Here is a 19,010-nt window from a genome sequence, read left to right on the forward strand (position 1 = left end):
TAAAGCCGGTGACAGCGTGCGCCGTTCTCATGTTCCCTAGCCGTTGAACGTCCCTCCTGTGACTAGTGGGAATCCCCCTTCAACAAGAAGCCAAGTCCTGCACGGCCATCTTTCTAGACCGTGAGGTAAATCTGGTTGCCATGGGCAACGGCCGCCCTGCGTGGGTTTTCCTACACGAACGTCTCCTTTCTATGGCGGCTATATGTGAGGGTTAATACACAGAGAGATGAACATATTTTAATTTTTTTTGTGTGTGTGACCAAAATTCGTGCGCAAAATACGGAAATGTGATTGAAGCTATTGAAAACAATGGCTTCTATCCTCTGCGCACAAATATGCCCATGTAAAGCCGGTGACAGCGTGCGCCGTTCTCATGTTCCCCAGCCGTTGAACGTCCCTCCTGTGACTAGTGGGAATCCCCCTTCAACAAGAAGCCAAGTCCTGCACGGCCATCTTTCTAGACCGTGAGGTAAAATCTGGTTGCCATGGGCAACGGCCGCCCTGCGCGGGTTTTCCTACACGAATGTCTCCTTTCTATGGCGGCTATGTGTGAGGGTTAACAGAAAGGAGAAGTGCAGAGTGTGGCGGCGGCGGCTGTGAGGAGGGAGGGCTGTGGACGGAGCAGCCGCCCGTCTCCATCGCCGTGCAGCCTGTAGTGCTGAGGGATCACTTCCGCCGGCTGCAGGAAAGAGAAGCAGCAGCAGCAGGAGGAGCAGCAGCATCCTTCACCGAGCGGCGTCTCCTCCGTGTCATGGAGAGCAGATGAACCACTGAGGGCTCAGCACCAGCCAGCAGCGGACTGCAGACGAGACACTGAGGTGAGGACGGCCATGGCTGCTGCTGTCTGCAAGCCATCCTCCATGTATCCCTGCATCCTCCTCTCTCACCATCACTGGCACCTGCCTTGTTTTTGTCTGCCCTTCTCCTGGTGCCAGGGTGAGGAGAGGGCACTACTCTGTGCCACCCTGCGGGCAGGTGCCTACGCTAGAACATTGTGCTGTCGCGCTCCCATATTACACAGCGCTGCCGCCATATAATAATCTTATATTACGTCTCCTTAAGGTATTGACCCATTCCCTCGTTTCCCATAATGGCGCCGTTGGGTGCAAATACCCATTTGGTGGGTTTTTATAGACCCGTTGGTCCGCACGTGAATCGCGGTGTGGCGTCTATGGCCGGAGTATATTTGCGCATGCAAAGCGCAGGGAATACAAGCCATCGATTTCAGTGGGTTCGTTCGTATTCGCGTATTTTACCTGCGCATTTCAGCCGTGCGAAAAACGCCTAAAAAACAGTACGGTTTACTTTCCAGCACATTGGCGCATCGAAAGTCTCCAGAGAAGTCAATGGGGATGCGCAAATGCGTGCAATATCTGCTGTGGAATTGCGCAGGAAAAAAAACCTCATTAGACTAATTAGCCATTTCAATTAGTGTTTATTTTTTTTTCTTCCCGTGCGCAAATGAACGCGCCATTGCGTCTGGAAAATGTACAGTAAAATACGCCAATGTGCGAGCAAAAAAGCATACGCCCGTCTGACGCCGGCCTGATGGGCTCTGTCACACGAGCGTCAGTTTACACTCAGCCGCACTAAAAGATCGCGGCTATCGGAGTGTCAAATCGTCCGAACGAATAGCAGCCGCAAGGCGGTTGCGGCTAGTATTCGCCAGTATGCCGCTCCCCCTTCCCTTGCCGGCCGGCACCCTATGGCAGTCGTCGCCGTTGTGCCGTCAGCAGATAGAAATCTCAGCGTTAAAAAAAACGCACCTACCGCGCAATTTTTTTCTCTGGCGTGTCAAATCGTTGGTCTGAAGGAACCCATAGGAAACCATAGGCTCTTTTAGATGCGATATTTTGACGTGCCTACTCTGCGTGCCAATGACGCCAGTGTGACGCCGGCCTGGGGCATCGGCAGGGATTCCCCTGTGTGCAGGGAAGGGTTAATAGTCATGGAGGAGGCTGGAGCAGCGGGGGCTCGGGGAGGGTCACATCTGATCCTTTGTCCCTCTACCTGGCTCCTGCGTCGGCTGTCACCGCCAGGTCCAGCGTTATGTGGGGGATGCTGAGCTAACGAGCTCAGTGTATATATATATATATATATATATATATATATATATATATATATATATATATATACGATCCGGACGCTACGGTATACGAGGCGCTCACACGCCGGCTCATCCATGTGATATATCATTGACTCCATGGTGATGTGTAACATATGTGTAGATGGAAGCACACGAGGGTCGTCCGCCGCTGCTGATTGGCTACTCTGGCAGCACTTGCCATTGGCTCAGACGACTGACTGATGAACTGGGTTGCAGGGGAAAATTGCACAGGCCTGGATGCGTGCTTGGTATCTACAGTGTGTGCTATACGTGGCTGTATCCATAGGTGATGCGCTGCTGTAGTAGACGTCATCTGTAGGTGATGCACTGCGCTAAGTGGACGGCATCTATAGGTGATGCGCTGCTGTAGTGGACGGCATCTATAGGTGATGCGCTGCTGGAGTGGACGGCATCTATACGTGATGCGCTGCTCTAGTGGGCGGCATCTATAGGTGATGCGCTGCTGTAATGTAGGGTTTCTATAGGTAATGTGCTGCTGTAGTGGACGGCATCTGCAGGTGATGCACTGCCTTAGTGTATGGTATCTATAGGTGATGCGTTGCTGTAGTGGGCGACATCTATAGGTGATGCGGTGCTGTGGTGCATGACATCTATAGGTGATGCACTGCTGTAATGTAGGGTTTCTAAAGGTGATGTGCTGCCGTGGTGGACAGCAGCTATAGGCACTGCGCTGCTGTAGTAGACGGCACCTATAGGTGATGCACTGCTCTAGTGTATGTTATCTTTAGTTGATGCGGTGCTATAGTGCATGACATCTATAGGTGATGTGGTGCTGTAGTGGATGGCATCTATAGGTGATGCGCTGCTGTAATGTAGGGCATCTATAGGTGATACACTGCTGTAGTGGACAGCATCTATAGGTGATGCGCTGTCGTAGTGGTGTGCATCTATAGGTGACGTGCTGCTGTAGTGGCTGGCATTTATAGGTGATACGCTGCTGGAGTGGACGGCATCTGTAGGTAATACGCAGGTGTAGTGGGCATCATCTATAGGCGATGCACTGCTGTAGTAGGCAGCATCTATAGGCGACACGCTACCGTAGTGGCATGCACCTCTAGGTAATGCGCTGCTGTAGTGACCGGCATCTATGGGTGACGCGCTGCTGTAGTGACCGGCATCTATGGGTGACGCGCTGCTGTAGTAGTCGACATCTATAGGTGACACACTGCTGTAGTGACCAGCATCTATAGGCGTCACACTAGTGTAGTGGCCGGCATCTATAGGTGCCGCACTGCTGTAGTGGCTGGCATCTATAGGTGCCGCACTGCTGTAGTGGCTGGCATCTATAGGTGACACACTGCTGTAGTGGTCGACATCTATAGGCATCACACCGCTGTAGTGGCCGGCATCTATAGGTGCCGCGCTGCTGTGGTGGCCGGTGATACTGCTGCAGGAGGTTACTGTTCACACGGTTTATGATCACTAAGAATTTAGCATTACGCTCTGTTAGCCATAGACCGGGTCCGGACGTCAGCCACCGGATCCAGATGTAGCAGAGCTGGTGATGTGTTATATGTGTGAGGAGATAATTCTATAGGAAAGATGCTTGTAGACAGAAGGACTATCGCCCAGGCTGATCATTCGCTCTGCGCTCATGTTACGCAGCATATAAACCATCGTTGGCTCGTTCACTTACCGTTCGGTTTATATACCGCTAGTTCAGTCCTTCTCAGTCACCTATACAGCGAATGTGAACGAGCCAACAATGTATCTGGTATATAAGCGGGCTGCTTGAGCTCTGGCATCATTCGCTTGTTCTAACGATAAATCGTCTGGTCTCGGGTCTCCAGAATCTTATGTAGAAGCACATATATCCAACCACATATATCCAACACATATATCCAACCACATATATCCAACACATATATCCAACCACGTATATTCCAGCAAGTTGTGTGAGATGACAGAGTCGGCTCTGCTGTATCTGGCAAACAGCTCTGTAGGTTTTGTAGCATAAATGACAATGTGGTTGATAACAGCGAGAACTGGATGGTTCACCTGCCGGATACTACTGAATATCACGCTAAGACGATGCCAGCAGGTAGGTTTTTAGGACGGGTTCACTTCTGCGTTGGAGGTTCCATCCAGAGCTTCTGAGGGAGATCTGCCATAAAATAGGGAGCCAGGCTGCGTTATAGTCTATGGGTTTGTTCGGCGCTGTTCGGTCCGGTATGCGCTGGATCCAGCGGTTCTGGTAGTTTCGTTGTTCATCTCCCCGTTTTTTTTCTTCATTTCTCCCCACTTAAAAAATGTTTTTAAATTTTTCCGTACATTAAATGATACCATTAAAATATTCTTGTTCCGAAAAACAAGCCCTCATATGGCTATGGTAATGGAATAATAAAGTGCTGCTGTACTGGACGGCATCTATAGGTGATGTGCTGCTGTAGTATAGCGTATCTATAAGTGATGCGGTAAGTGGAAGGTGAGGACAAAAAACTATCGCTGGCTTCTTGTTGCGTGTAAACGCTTCCTGCTCAGCGCTGCACATAGGAGGGGAGGCACTGAGCAAGAAGCCCGCGATCCAGCAAGAAGTCTTTCAGTCGGAACGCTCTGCAGAGCGCTGACAACCTCAGCGGTGACGTCAGCACTCCTGCATTAGTGCTGCATTCTCCTAACGCTTCCTTGACTGTGTCATCCCTGGAGTTCAGAGAAGTAGCACTGAATGGGTAAAGCTGGAGGGACCTGCAGGTTGTAGTAGAGAGGTGTTGGTCGCTGGCATTGTTTCACAGGGCTCAGTCACATGAATTGCGTATTACGATGCCGTACATCACGGTAATTCAAATACATTGATTTCCGCATATCCCGCTCACACTAGCTATTTTTCATTGCGTATAAAAACACAGCTTGTTCTATTTTACCACATATTATGCGCGATAGAGCCCATTCCTCCGCACATACCTGTCATTTCTTCTTCTCCTCTGTACTGCGGATGGTCCGCACGGTGAGACATCAGACATGTGTAGTACATTTTGTTTTTTCAACCTCCGCTTTTCCAACGTCATCGCCTGCGATGATGCGGAAACCGCAACCTTTCCACAATGTCAATTGCAGAAAGGCCGTGGGTTGGACGGCTTCCGTTGACTTCAAGGGAAGCTGTCCACGCAGAATCCGCTTAAAAATTGTTGTTTTTTTTTCCTCCCGCGAGTGAAAAATCGCAATTGATTTCCGCTCACCCGCTTGTAGGTAGCCAGATACAGAGCCCCAAGTCCCCTGTGTACATACAGACCACATGTGTCAAACCAAGGCCCGTGGGCCGAATCCGGCCCGCTGCCTCGTGTTATGTGGCCGCGGCGTACCGACGCCGCTCACCACTGCAGCGATTACCAGCGGGGGTGCCGCAGCTCCCCGCTGGTAATCGTGCTGTTACCGCTGATCCCGGCGCACACTCTAACGTCAGTGTGCAGCCAGGATCCTCCTCCCCTGAGTCCCCTGCTCTTCAGTTCCGCAGGAGAGGACTCGTAGAGGAAGCGTGCCAGGCTACACACTGACGTCGCTGACTGGATGGAAGGAAGAGATAAGTATATGGTTTGGGGGAGGTGCTGCTTATTACTGGATGGGGGGGCTGCTTATTACTGGGGGGAGGGGCTGCTTATTAATGGGGGGAGGTGCTGCTTATTAATGGATGGGGGGCTGCTTATTACTGGGGGGGCTGCTTATTACTGGGGAGGGGATATTATTGGGTGGTGGGCTGCTTATTACTGTGGGGGGGCTGCTTATTACTGGGGAGGGCGTATTACTGGTGGGGCTGCTTATTACTGGGGATGCTTCTTATTACTTAGGGGGGGCTGCTTATTATTATTACTGAGGTGGGGGCTTATTATTACTGAGGGGGCTTAATATTATTACTGAGGTGGGGGCTTATTACTGGGGGGGCTGCTTATTATTATTACTGATGGGGGGCTTATAATTATAACGTTGCTATGGGGGTTAGTATTACTAATTGGGCCACTGTGGGGTCGTTATTTTTACTGGGGCCACTATCAGGGTCACTATTAGGGCTCGTTCACACGGGTATAATTGTATTTCGGTCGCACAAATATGCTGCGTATTTGCGCAATCGAAAATCGCTTATGCCTGTATATTTGCGTACGTAACAAGGAACGCAGATGGGCCCACTGAAATGGTGCGCAAATATGCAGTGAATACATCGGTTTCCTGCACATTCACCACGTATTTGCGCGGCCCATTCACTCCAATGGCCTATCGGGGTGCGTCTTACGCAACAAAATAGGTCATTCTGTGTGAAAATATACATCATGTGGATGAACTCACTGAAATCAATGGCTTCTATTCACTGAAAATTATGTACGCAATAACGCTGGTGTGAACGAGCCCTTACTGTACTGTCTTAGGCCCCCTGCACATGGGCAGAAATTCCGCGGCGGGATTTCCCGCAGAATTTTCGCCCGTGGAAGCTGCCATAGGATTGCGTTAGAAAACGCAATCCTATGCAGACGGCTGCGATTTGTCTGTGCGAAATCTCGCACGGAAAAAAAATCGCGACATTCTCTATTACTGTGCGGGGCAGCCGGAACATCACAGAGCCAGAGCTGCGGGAGCAGGTGAGTGCCACACTGGTTCCTGCAGGGGCTCAGGTCGGGTCCCGCTGTGAGAATTCGACCCGACCGTCTGCAGGCGGCCTTACAATCGGCCCTTTGAAGGTCATCAGAAGCCTGATGTGGCCCTCGGTGAAAATGAGTTTGGCACCCCTGATGTAGACCGTTGCATTTTACTGTTAAAACAACTGTTTAATTTCAAATGTCTACATTTTTGTTCTAGCGCCCCCTCGTGTTCTTCTGCTTACCACCTCAGGAACGCTCACACAGTGCAGCTTATTTATCACGCCCTTGTCCGTCAGATTCCTGAATAGAGGCGCGCTATTTTTATGACATATTTACAATTGATTTGCGCAAAAAAAAATGAAACATTACAAATGGCTCTGCCTTTTTTTCCCCTTACAAATGTGGGTGTGGCCGCGGTGTGCCGGATGTTTCCGACACATTTAGGAAGCTGAACCTAGGCGCCAAAAGTAAGCGCAGAGTAGGCCAAGTAATGCGTATTCCACATAGCATAGGCAATGGGTTGGTGCATTTATACAGCACTATCAGCCTCCGAGGTACATTTCGAGTGCGGCCAGAAAAGCTATTTCATTTTGGCACATCTGGTGGTTTTTGGTACAACTCAGCATTTTTTTGGCGCGTCTCTCGCCTTTTTGGCGCTCGCATTTCTCTTGTTATAAACTATTTTTATATTATTTTACTGGGATAACATTCTTTCTACGGCTGTGAATCCAGTGTGTAAAAATCACCGCCGTACGTGCTTAGAGCGAAGTCTAACAAATTCCCATTTTTGGTGTCTCTACGTGAATTTTGGTGCATCTACCATAAATGATGACGCTTTTTAAACCTCCTCTACTGATTGTTTCCTCATCTGCATGCTTTTTCTTTCGTCAAAATTTGAAGTTTTTTCTGGTGCTTCTTCCGGTATTTTCAGCCGGATCTGCGATGGATTCTCCGGCTGGAGGTTCCGGCACAGATGTGAGACCGGCCTTAGGGGTTTACTGCATACAGTTTGTAGGTCCATCTCCTTAGTAAGGCAGAATGCAGTAACATTACTATTGGGGTCCATCACAATGGTCATGCTTCAGCCATAAATATAAAGCAGTCCCAGGGTCACTCAGAAGTTCCGAGTTTTTTCTTTTTGCTTTGTTGCGTAAGTTTTTAATCCACTCCTTCTCACTTTCAGGCCAGATGTATGGCGGCTACGTTTCATATCCTGATGTGCATTTAGGCCTACTTTACTAGCATATGGTCATTTGAAGGCATTGTTACTACCCTGTTGGTCTGAAAATAAGACATAGCACGATTTTCCAGAATTTTTGAGGATGCAAAATGATATTTCAGGCTTTTTGAGGATGCTTGAAATATATGCCCTACTCCAAAATTCAGCCCTGCTAACAGTTAGTTAAAAAAGTCAATTTAAATAGTGTCCAGGCAGCTATACTTGTAAAAAAGTTAAACCTTTTTGAACAAAAATTAATATAAGACACTGTCTTATTTTCTGGGAAACACGGTATTAATTCTGCAATGTGTTGCTTTCACGCGGGACGGTTTTATCATGCGTGGACATTTCTGCGTCACAATGTTTTCCCTGCGGGTCTTGTTTTTTGCACTTGTTAAAATCTGTGCGACTTTACTTCAAAACCGCAACATTAAATTCTGCAGTGCAAAGTTCTCTGCTGCGGAATTAAGGACGTCTTGCGGAATCGTTGCTTCTACAATACAGGAGATGTAATTCTGCAATTGAAGTCTGTGGAATAAACCGCGAGATGTTCCGCAGAATGACTTTCGCAATTAAAAATGCAACAAAATCTGCATTAATGAACATAATCCACATCAGCGCTGCGTCCTGCGGACAATGCCATCCCTTGTGAAAAAATGTGTTATACGACTGTCATGAGATGTCATCGCTTGCACTGCAAAGCGAAGTAATGGCACCCGATGCAGGAAGCACTCGCTCAGTAGAATATTTACCAGCTTATCAAAACAAACCTTCCTGGACTCAATATGTTGCATATTTATAGCAATGGATGCTGTTGCCATAGCAACAGCCAGTAAATAAATCAATCAAGTTTTGTGCTGATTGCGTTTAGTACTAACGGACCCTTCCTTGTGATGAATGGTGAAGTTTATGGTATCAGATGGGGAAGATCATCCATCACATCAAGCCGAACGGACAGATCGTCCTCCTATTCCAAATGGTGTTTGTGGCTGCAAGGACTGGTCAGTGCTACAGATCCTCAACCGCTGGAAGTAATGAAGAGCCTCTCTACTTCTAGTCAATGACGTCTAGTACTCTAACCTCTTTCTGTTATGTAGAAGGTTTAGTTTTTTGTTTTCTTTCGACATACGGATTTTTAAATTCACAGAATGTCAATTTTTGTTGTGGATTGGGCACGGATTTGTTGCATTTTTTTTCCTGTTGAGTTCAATAGGGAGGGAAGTCAAAACCCATAACCAAATCCAATTGTTGAGGATTACCTGCATGTACACAGCAAAATCCATAGACGCAGATAATAGTGTACATAGCTGTATATTCACCTTTATATATTCCGAAGTACTGTACATCACATGGTCTTGGGTTCAGTTCCCATTGGGGCTCACAATGTGAAGTCGCCTATTGTGTTTTGAGTGTGTGACGAAACCCACTGAAATGTAGGGAGAACATACAAACTCCATATAGATGTTGTCCTTAGTTGGATTTAAACCCAGGACCCCAGCTAATCCGTGCTACTCACCTTGTCAGTCTTTTTACAACTCCTGTAGCGATGGTTGTCTGGTCCTCCGCCACTTTCTATATCCAGTGATGACCCGTCACATAGATATGTGCCCGCTGTGGCAGTCAGACGTGTCGACGCATCAGTGGGGGAAGCCGGGATACTGAGACCAGTGGGGGACCTGGCGATCATCGCCACAGAAACAAAGGAAACCTGGTGGATAACAGAGGTTACTTGATGCCAATTGTGGGCACATGCCATAGGACGTATCCCATTGAAATGCATGAGTTCATTAAAAGAACTCATCTCTACTACTGAACCATCCGATGTGCGGTTCTACTGTCTAACTTGTTCGGGATTCGATTTTCCCCCCATGCTTCTGGGCTGATGACTGTGTCCAGCTCCCCTGAGCTTCGGTGCATGTGATGTCCTTGAGTCTGGAGAGTCGAATGGACATCACTGTGCATGCGCCAAAGCTGGGAGTACAGTGCCAACTGGAGAGGTCAATCAGCAGCTTGTTGGGCATGGTTCAATGTTAGGAGGGAGAAGTGGGTCCTAGAGGAGTTGGGCAGTAGAACTTTCTATTAGACGGTTCAGTAGTGATTTGCATATTGTGTGGAAATGTCAAAAAAGTAGTTTTTTGTTGAATTACAGCAAGATAAAACCGGTGATGTTAGATCCATTGTTATTAGCACACTGTTTATAATAAGCCGGATATGCAGAATACAGGTGTCCTTTCTGCATTGATCACCTGTCCACAGGATAGGTGATACATTTAGGATCTCGGGGTGTTTGACCAGTGGGACCTCCCCATGCATGACCACAGCTCTGTCTATGGAGATAGCGAAGTACTGTGCATAGAAGTGAATTGAGCGCTAGGCAGACATGTGCACTGGAGATTCGGAATGCGCCGGCCTCCTGATCCCAATGGTTGAACCCCAGCAAATAAATATTTATCACCAGTCCTATGCAGCGATACATGAATTGGGTAAGAGGGCCCCTTTAACAAAAATGCTTCAGTTTTCAGTGGCTAGAGGAAATGGCTAGTGTGAGCGGAGCCCTCCCGACTAGTGAAGAGCCCCCTGGCTGTACTGGAAGTTTGTTTGCAAACATGAAGGCTGTTGTTACTGACAGGTTCCTGTCTGACGGAGATGGCTGCACCGTACTAAATGGCTTTTGCCATTGCTAATGAAGACCTAATGAAGGCAACACATTAGGCAACAAAGCAGCTCAGTGGTAGGAGTGGAGCAGAGGTGATGAAAGGAATTCACTGCTCATCGGCAATCTGTGCTCCATTCCCTGCTATTTTCATGTTAATTTGGAACCGTATCTCAACTGCCATCTGCTGCTTCTAAAGTGCAGGCCGTGAGCACGGCGAGCATGGAAACGCGTCTGCTTTATTAGCGACAGGCCTTCCGGATCATCAGCTGCATGCTTGATGCCTAATATAATACGGTCTATTTACATGCGGGGAATTGTCCTGTCTGAGGCTCAACAAGCATGCAGTGTTAACTCTTTCCATCCATCACAGCCACTCCCTGGCAATCCCAAACATTCAAATGTTAAGTTTTTTTTTTTAAATATAAAAAAACTTTGGGGAATAAAAAAAAAAGTAAAGAACACGTTTACGGCATACTTGTGATCTGGTTTCCCTTAGGCAAGGATTCTCACGACCGTTTCGTGATTTGCCCTGGATAAAGGTGAGCGCAACTCGCATTGGACAGCTGTGAAAACCAAGAGAATAAGGCATGCCAGTTTTTTCCCCACACGGACCAACAGTCTATGTGAAAAAATCGCTCGTGTATAGTCTCATCGGCTATGATGGGCTGTAAGTTGTTGGTGAAATAAACGGACAGCACATGGCCCATGGTTGTCTGAAATGGCCCGTTGGGCGCCTTCACACTTGCGATCGTGATGTCGCTGTGCTTTTTTTTTAACGCAAATGTCAAGAGGGCTTTCTGATGTTAAAAATGCATCGCACAAAAATCGCAAGTTTGTGCTTTCTGATTTTTTTTTGTGTGTGATGCATTTTTAACATTTGAAAATCCTATTGATATTTGTGGTAAAAAAACACAGTGATCTCACGACCACAAGAGTGAAGGCCCCCTAAGAAAGGGCACTTTCTGCACCCCACCGGACCAGAACTCAGGTTCTCACTCTAGTATGAGAACCTCTATAGGAGCTCTACCGGCGGTTTATAGGTTATTACCCATCTCTCCCCAAGGCAAATACAGAAAGAATTATTATCCAGAGGAAGATAATGAGTATGGCCGGTCTCACACGACTGGATTTGTATTGCGAATTTCGCAAGCGGTGTCTGCGTGAGCTTTCTGCGGCATTGAAAGGCATACAATTTAAATTTTTCCTCCACACTCATGGAAGAAAAATTGCGCTTTTTCTATTTTGCTGCAGAATCAAAGCGGACGGCCTCCATTCATGTCAATGGAGGCGTCTAAGCTGCTGCTCATACACAATTAATATTGCGTATGGGCTGCAGGTACTTGCGTCATCATATAATCCTAGAATGGTAGAGTTAGAAGGGACCTCCAGGGTCATCGGGTCCAACCCCTTGCTCAGTGCAGGATTCACTAAATCATCCCAGACAGATATTTGTCCAGCCTTTGTTTGAACACTTCCATTGAAGGAGAACTCGCCACCTCCCGTGGTAACCTGTTCCACTCATTCATCACCCTCACTGTCAGAAAGTTTTTTTCTAATATCTATTTGTGTCTCCTTCCTTTCAGCTTCATTCCATTGCTTGTAGTCTTTTCTTGTGCAAATGAGAATAGGGCTGATCCCTCTGCACTGTGACAACCCTTCAGATATTTGTACACAGCTATTAAGTCTCCTCTCAGCCTTCTTTTTGCAAGCTAACTATTCCCAGATCCTTTAACCGTTCCTCATAGGACATGATTTGCAGACCGCTCACCATCTTGGTAACTCTTCTCTGAACTTGCTCCAGTTTGTCTATGCCTTTTTTAAAGTGGGGTGCCCAGAACTGCACACAGTATTCCAGATGAGGTCTGACTAAGGAAGAGTAGAGGGGGATAATGACCTCACGTGATCTTGACTCTGTGCTTCTGTTAATACATCCTAGAATTATGTTTGCCTTTTTGGCTGCTGCATCACATTGTTGACTCATGTTCAGTCTATGATCTATAAATATAGCCAAGTCTTTTTCATATGAGCTGCTGCTTAGCCCAATTCCTCCAATTCTGTATTTTCTTTTTTCTTGCCCAGATGTAGGACTTTGCATTTCTCCTTGTTAAATACCATTCTGTTAGTCGCCGCCCACTGTTCAAGCTTTTCTAGATCTTTTTGAATACTTGCTCTCTCTTTTCTTAGCTATCCCTCCTAGCTTTGCGTCTTCGGCAAATTTGATCAGCTTCCCATCAATTCCCTCCTCCAGATCATTTATAAAAATGTTGAACACCCCTGTGCCTAGGACAGAGCCTTGTGATAGCCCACTTGATATATTCTTCCACTTGGATGTGCAGCCATTTATGACCACTCTTTGAGTACGATCACTCAGCCAGTTGTGAGTCCATCTAACAGTTGTCTTGTCAATACCATATTTGGTCATTTTTTGAATAAGTATCGCTTTTTTCATCGCTAAGTGACGGCGCAGGAAATGCAAACAAAGCAAAAAAAACCCAAACCTGTACTGCACATGACTGTTTGCAAGCCGCCGCGGTCATCTGCAGTACAGTTAAGGGACGGACGCAGGGTCACCGGCCGGGCTCACAGCCAGGAGCAGGAACTGAGCTCCCGCCCCCTCTCTGCCTCCTCTCCGCCCCTCTGCACTATTTGCAATGAAAGGAGGTGGGATTGGGCGGGGCTAAGTTCCGAGAATTAGCCCCGACCCCGTCCCGCCTCTCCCCATTGCAAATAGTGCAGAGGGGCGAAGAGGAGGCAGAGAAGGGGCGGGAGCTCAGTTCCTGCTCCTGGCTCTTCCATCCTCCCCTCCCCCCCTGCAGATGAGGATGACGTATATCGGCTCGGCGTGAAAACCGAGCCGATATACGTTCGTGTAAATGCAGCCTAAAATAGTAGTAGTATAAGGCCCACTATTATACCTTCTCCGTAGGGGGTATTTCTGATTTAGCTAGAAATGGTCAGGGATTTGTCAGTAAAACAAGGCCTGACATTAATTGTTATTTCAGGTAGATTTGCTCTTGAAAGCAAATTTCCACTAATTGCTGCAACATTCCCGATGGAGGCGGATCTCGCTGTATTTAATACTATTAAACTATTTGTTGTAAAAGTAAGAAAAGGCCTTTCAGAATTTAGTTAGGTTTTTGCCCATATGTTGTCATAGAAAAGCTATAGTAATGAATTAAGAACGGGCCGAGTCACAGAGAGTAGGAACTATTATTACTAAGACGCACGTGTGACTGCTATCATCCGCTGTAACTCCGCTACATTCGGGATGCAGCAGAGGAAGAGGAGATCTAGGGGAAACGATGGACATGGCAGAAGAACAAGAAGAGACTGCAGCTATGGTAGGGGGCAAATTCTGCACAAATCAGATCAAAATTCGTATCGGTTTCCCTTACTAACCCTAAATTGCACTACTGATAGGCGAATGAAAACCACCTGTCAGTGCAAGTGATTGGATTTATATTTCTGTCGACCTGAACGCTGTTTCGGAGTTAAAAAGGGTGAATTTTGTGGAAAAAAAAAATTAAATTCTGCTATTAACAGATGATTCTAGTACGATCCACAAGCTAATATACCTTGCTTTGTCACACAGCGTATTCTTTTTGCTGTACCTAAAAAAAGAATAAAGTTTTATAACTATAATATATATATATATATATATTATAGTATGTATGTATGTGTAACGGACTTATTAAGCAAATGCGATTGGCTTTCTAAACTTCGAGTCAGTCCCATAAAGTATCATTATATAAGGCCTCATATATCTCTACTTCAAGCAGCACTATTTTTCCAGTAAAAAAAAAAAAAATGGAAAGCTAGTGGAACGGAAACAATCGGAAAGCCTAAAAACCATCTAAATCAATGGAAGACGTCACAGAAATGTTTTTCCATTCACCAAAAGGAATATTAAAGGTGGAAAATGGGCAAAGCTACATGTGAACATGTGAATGCAGTCTTATACATCAGCTTTGTTTTAATGCATATTTTTAATCAAATACATGATGAGAAAAAACACAATTGTCTTACAAACGGCTCTTGTAAAGGAGAGGTGGTGTCTGCTAACAGACTGTTTATTCACATATCTGTCACGTGGCGATGTTGTAAAGCGATACGGGGGAGGTGGATGGAGTATTATAGGTAGTTGTGTGGGCTGAATGAGTTTATTCCTGTTTTCTGAATGCTGTACAAGAGGCGATGGGAAGCTGGTTTTTGCTGAGTAGGCAGTTTTCTACCCCAAGCTGGCCACAGGCCTCCGAATTAACCTCATGTTTCAGATAATACCAGAGGAGACAAAATCTGAAATGTTGTACAGAGAACTCCTCGAAGTGTTTCTGTACTATGATTTTGTCATTGGATAAGGGCCAATTTAGTTGGTTTCAGACAAAATGCAGATTGTTTTATCCAACCCATACATTGCTTGCCTGTCTTCCTATGACGGGAAAATAATGGAAGGTCAGGATAATAGGTTGCTTCTGGAGAAAAACTCACCCAGATGTAGTGTAATGGGGAAAGGGACTACTAGCCGCCAACCTCCTCATCATTAGCTGGCCTCTGTTGTTACCCTTGCAGCAGATTATTTTTGGGTCTTTAACGCAGAAGCCTGAAAATCGCAGTTCACAAGTACAATATAGGTCCGACTTTCTCAAATTTGTATTACACTTGCCTGTGTAAATACAGCCCGATTTAGACATGAACCCTATATGCTATAAGCTCCTGGAAAAGTTGGCAGACTTACCTGTTTACACCGACTCTTCCGAATAGGCAATGCATATATTCGGTCCTGTCTGATGTTACCAGAAGATGGACTTCGAGCACTTACTTACTTATTGATCCTAGAAGTGTAGCCGGAGAATGCTGAGGTAGTGTACTTCGGAAAGTTTTTAGACGTTGATTAAGGAGATTAGAGTTTTATCACTGATCAATTTCCCTGAATACTTGAAGGTTGTGCAGAATATATTTACATCCGGGCCATTTAATGCAATATACTTGTACGTGTTACATGTAGAAAAGTGCCTCCTGGCGTTGTGTAACCTGGGTGGTTTCACATCACTGGCCGGGATTGCACTTTTCTGCTCAGTTCGGAAAAGGGGAACCCCTGTGGCTGAATAGTTCTATCTCTGGACGGAACCGAAACCATGTCGGGTGGACCCCATTGGCTATAATGGGGTGCGCCCACTTTCCGCGCGGGTAATGGCATGGAAGAAACAATTGGCTCAACCTTATATAACTCAGTGGGGAATCAAATCATGTAGACCAGACTTGATTCACCCCTGAGTTATATGAGGTGGAGCTGATTGTTGGAGGACCTGCTGCCGGGGTCCCCAGAGATCAGCTGATATTGCTGGGAGAAGTCACCAGGAGAACTGAAATGTTCTATATAGTGTCTATTGAAATCAGTAGGCTTTCCTCCTATTGTACAGGTGATCGGTGTTCTTGCGTCAGCTCTTTGCTTGGGATAAAAAAAGGGAAGTCTCTCCCATAGGAACAAACTTCTTTGTATTAAGGCCGGTTTCACACGGGCGACAAAATCGCGTGATTTTTCTCGTGATTTGACAGTGCTACAAATTGCATGTATGTGAAGCCCATGCTTTTCTATGGATTCCTCCGCATGAAAGGTGTTTTGTAGGCCTCATGTCCGCGGGGCAGGAGGGACCCGCTACGGAATCTACATGAAGAATCTGTGGCGGGCCTGATTTTTCCCGTGGACATGAGGCCTAAAAGCCCTAAAGTAAGCCCTAGCTGCATAGAAAAAAAAATAAAACGCAAATACATCACCTAACTGTTCACTCCACCACGTCTTCACTGCAGGTCCCCGGCACTTGCTTGTAGTATTCCCTCAGTGCTTCCTGATCAGGAGTCCTAATTCCCCACCTCCAGGAAATGCTGAATTTGCTTGGTTCTCAAGCACCGCAGCTCAGCCAATCAGAGCCAGCACTCGATGAACCAATCACAGCCATTCATTGAATGGAAGCAATCCAGCCCGCAGCCCATCTGCAATTGAGAATTGCGGATAGGCCATTGGTACCTATGTCATCGCCTAGTGACGGCGCGAGAAAAACAAATTTAAAAAAAACTCTGTACTGTGATTGGCCGATGGCGAGCCCCGCAGTAATCCGCAATACATAAAAGACCATGTACACAGGGTCGCCAGCTGGGGACAGAGCTGGATTCTGTTGCAGGCTCCCGACCAGTCTGTGTGCAGCCGGCCTTAATCTGAAAGGCATATTGGATTTTTACATAGGGTATAAGGCTTCCTGCATTATTAGTACCAGTATCTGCATCTGTTTGTTTAAAGTGCTGAACATTATATTTGCATAGCCCAGTAGTCCTCAACTGACTACTGAGCTGTACAAATAGCCTAGGCATGCTACGCTAGCTACCTAGCACAACACAACAGTCAAGTTAAAGGGCCACTCCAGCATAAACATGTTTTTCTATCTCTACACCTTTCACCTGATTGCCTGTCATACTGTGGAGGTCTTTTCTGTATATTGCAGTCATTTCCATGCAGTGCAGCCTCCTGTCTGGTGCTTATCTGGCACCATCTTGATGCTGAGATTTCTGCTTTCACTATTCTGTGCCATCAATCCCATGATGCATCAGCACCGAATTATATGAGCAGCTAGAGACTGTATAATCTCTGCTGCGTGAAAACACTGTCACTACATTATTCATTCACTTAAATAAGTTACATTCCATAAGTATGAAGTCAGGAGAATGAGACGCGATCTCCTCTATTATAACTGTGTGATCATCATCAATAACTGTGATAGGAGTGTCTGTGTCCCCCTCTGAAGAGCATGTGTGGTACACTCCATGTATTATCACATAGGAATTATGCTGACTGAGAAACTGACTAGTTTGAGACAACATAAACCCAAGTAAATCTGAGCTGGTCAGAATGGTGCTCACATGACCAGCTGAGGAGAAGGAGGCCAGGAGTTTCAGACAGAAAGGGATAACCTAAGTGTAGTAATTATTAATCACAATTAAGTATGAGATGTATACTCCTGACTTGCTCATCAGGACACAACTCAAATAATAGTCAAAGTAGAACTGTTATTCTCCAGATTAGCTTCTAGCCGTGGCGACACCAGAAGCATAGTCCCATACGTTTCAGCCAGGTCTAAGTGGAGCCAAAAAAAGGCCACGTCGTTGGTGCTGCTGGATAACTGGCATCTCGCAATGCTGAGGATTATGTCCAACGTGTTTATTGGGCATCTTTTATGTTTGGATCTGCTTATAGGTCAGTGTACAGTGGTTCTTAACCCTTTGCAATCCAATTCTGGATTCAAGGTTTCCTAGGGGGCTTTTTCTTTCTGCCATTATACTATGGCGCCATCTGCTGGCTAGAGCCAGTACTGCGGTATGGGACATGCTGGAGAAGCCCCCGACAACAGAGCGGCCAGTAATATACAGAAAGAATACCCCGCCGGACGTCTTCCGACATCGGAGCTGTACAGCCTTTAATCAGAATGTCTTCAGACGTCAGACAGTGGATTGGAAAGGGTTAAAGGGGTTGTAGCAGAATCAACATTTATCACCTAGCCCTAGTATAGGTGATAAAAGGCTGATCAGTTGGGGTCCCATTGTTGAGACTCTACCGATCCCAAGAACGGGGTCACGGGGACTTCTTGCAACCGCTGTTGTTGGTTGACCATGAATAAGGCATTTGTGGATATGGCATATCCAAGTCGCATAATCTGTATGTTTTCACAATAAATCTGTAAAGCAACCCTTGCCGCTTCTTGTCCCAGAGGTGATGGTATTTGTCAGCGCTTGGGCAGCAACGGTACAAGTAGGGCTATATCATCCGCAAATCCCCTGTACCCATTTAGTAGTTGCGGTTGTGACTTTATAACGACTCTCTAAGCTGTTCCGGTGGCTTTTAGCTGTTGAGTTGTGGTGTTCAGAATCTATACGGTTCCACGTTGTGTCGTAAATTCCCCAAAAATACATAAAATACTCTCCTTATACCGCAGGCTGAGTTTTTAGATTATAGGGTTAAAAATAATTCCTCGCCTTGAATATTATTTCCTAATGTGTTTGTGTTCTGGCTTTACAGCCTTTTGCTCTTTTGGCATGCATCATTAGCTGCACTAGAGAAATGCATAAATGTATACAGATTTTTCATCCATCCAATGTAAGATGCAATGCCCTTCCCCGATGCCGCCCTTGCTTTGTATTCCGAACATGGGCTTTAGCCTCTTTCCTGCCATGTAGCTCTCGCTGGCAGAGAAGGGCTTATGAGGATTGAAGTATGCGGCATCGCAGGCTTTCTGCTCCGAGCCGTCAGAGGGCTATGTTTGGTACTGAAACGTCTCAGATGTTGTGATGAAATACTGTAAACCCAACTGGTTATTTGGAATGCGAGTAAACTAATTATATGTGTAAGCCCATGGATGCTGCCGATTTTCTGCACTGTACCATCTGCTTGGCTTT

General features: G+C 46.3%; 1 protein-coding gene across 1 annotated transcript in view; it reads left to right on the forward strand.

Annotated features, from left to right (window-relative positions):
* The first annotated feature begins 754 nt into the window (after positions 1-754).
* The window catches only part of PAK3 (p21 (RAC1) activated kinase 3), a 188,313-nt gene continuing 170,057 nt past the window's right edge, over positions 755-19,010 (forward strand). Inside the window, exon 1 of the mRNA XM_066581726.1 lies at positions 755-818. The gene's annotated coding sequence lies outside the window, so the exon portion shown is untranslated. The remainder of the gene's footprint in view (positions 819-19,010) is intronic.

Source organism: Eleutherodactylus coqui, chromosome 10 (genome assembly GCF_035609145.1).
Source record: "Eleutherodactylus coqui strain aEleCoq1 chromosome 10, aEleCoq1.hap1, whole genome shotgun sequence".
In the NCBI taxonomy this organism is placed as follows: domain Eukaryota; kingdom Metazoa; phylum Chordata; class Amphibia; order Anura; family Eleutherodactylidae; genus Eleutherodactylus; species Eleutherodactylus coqui.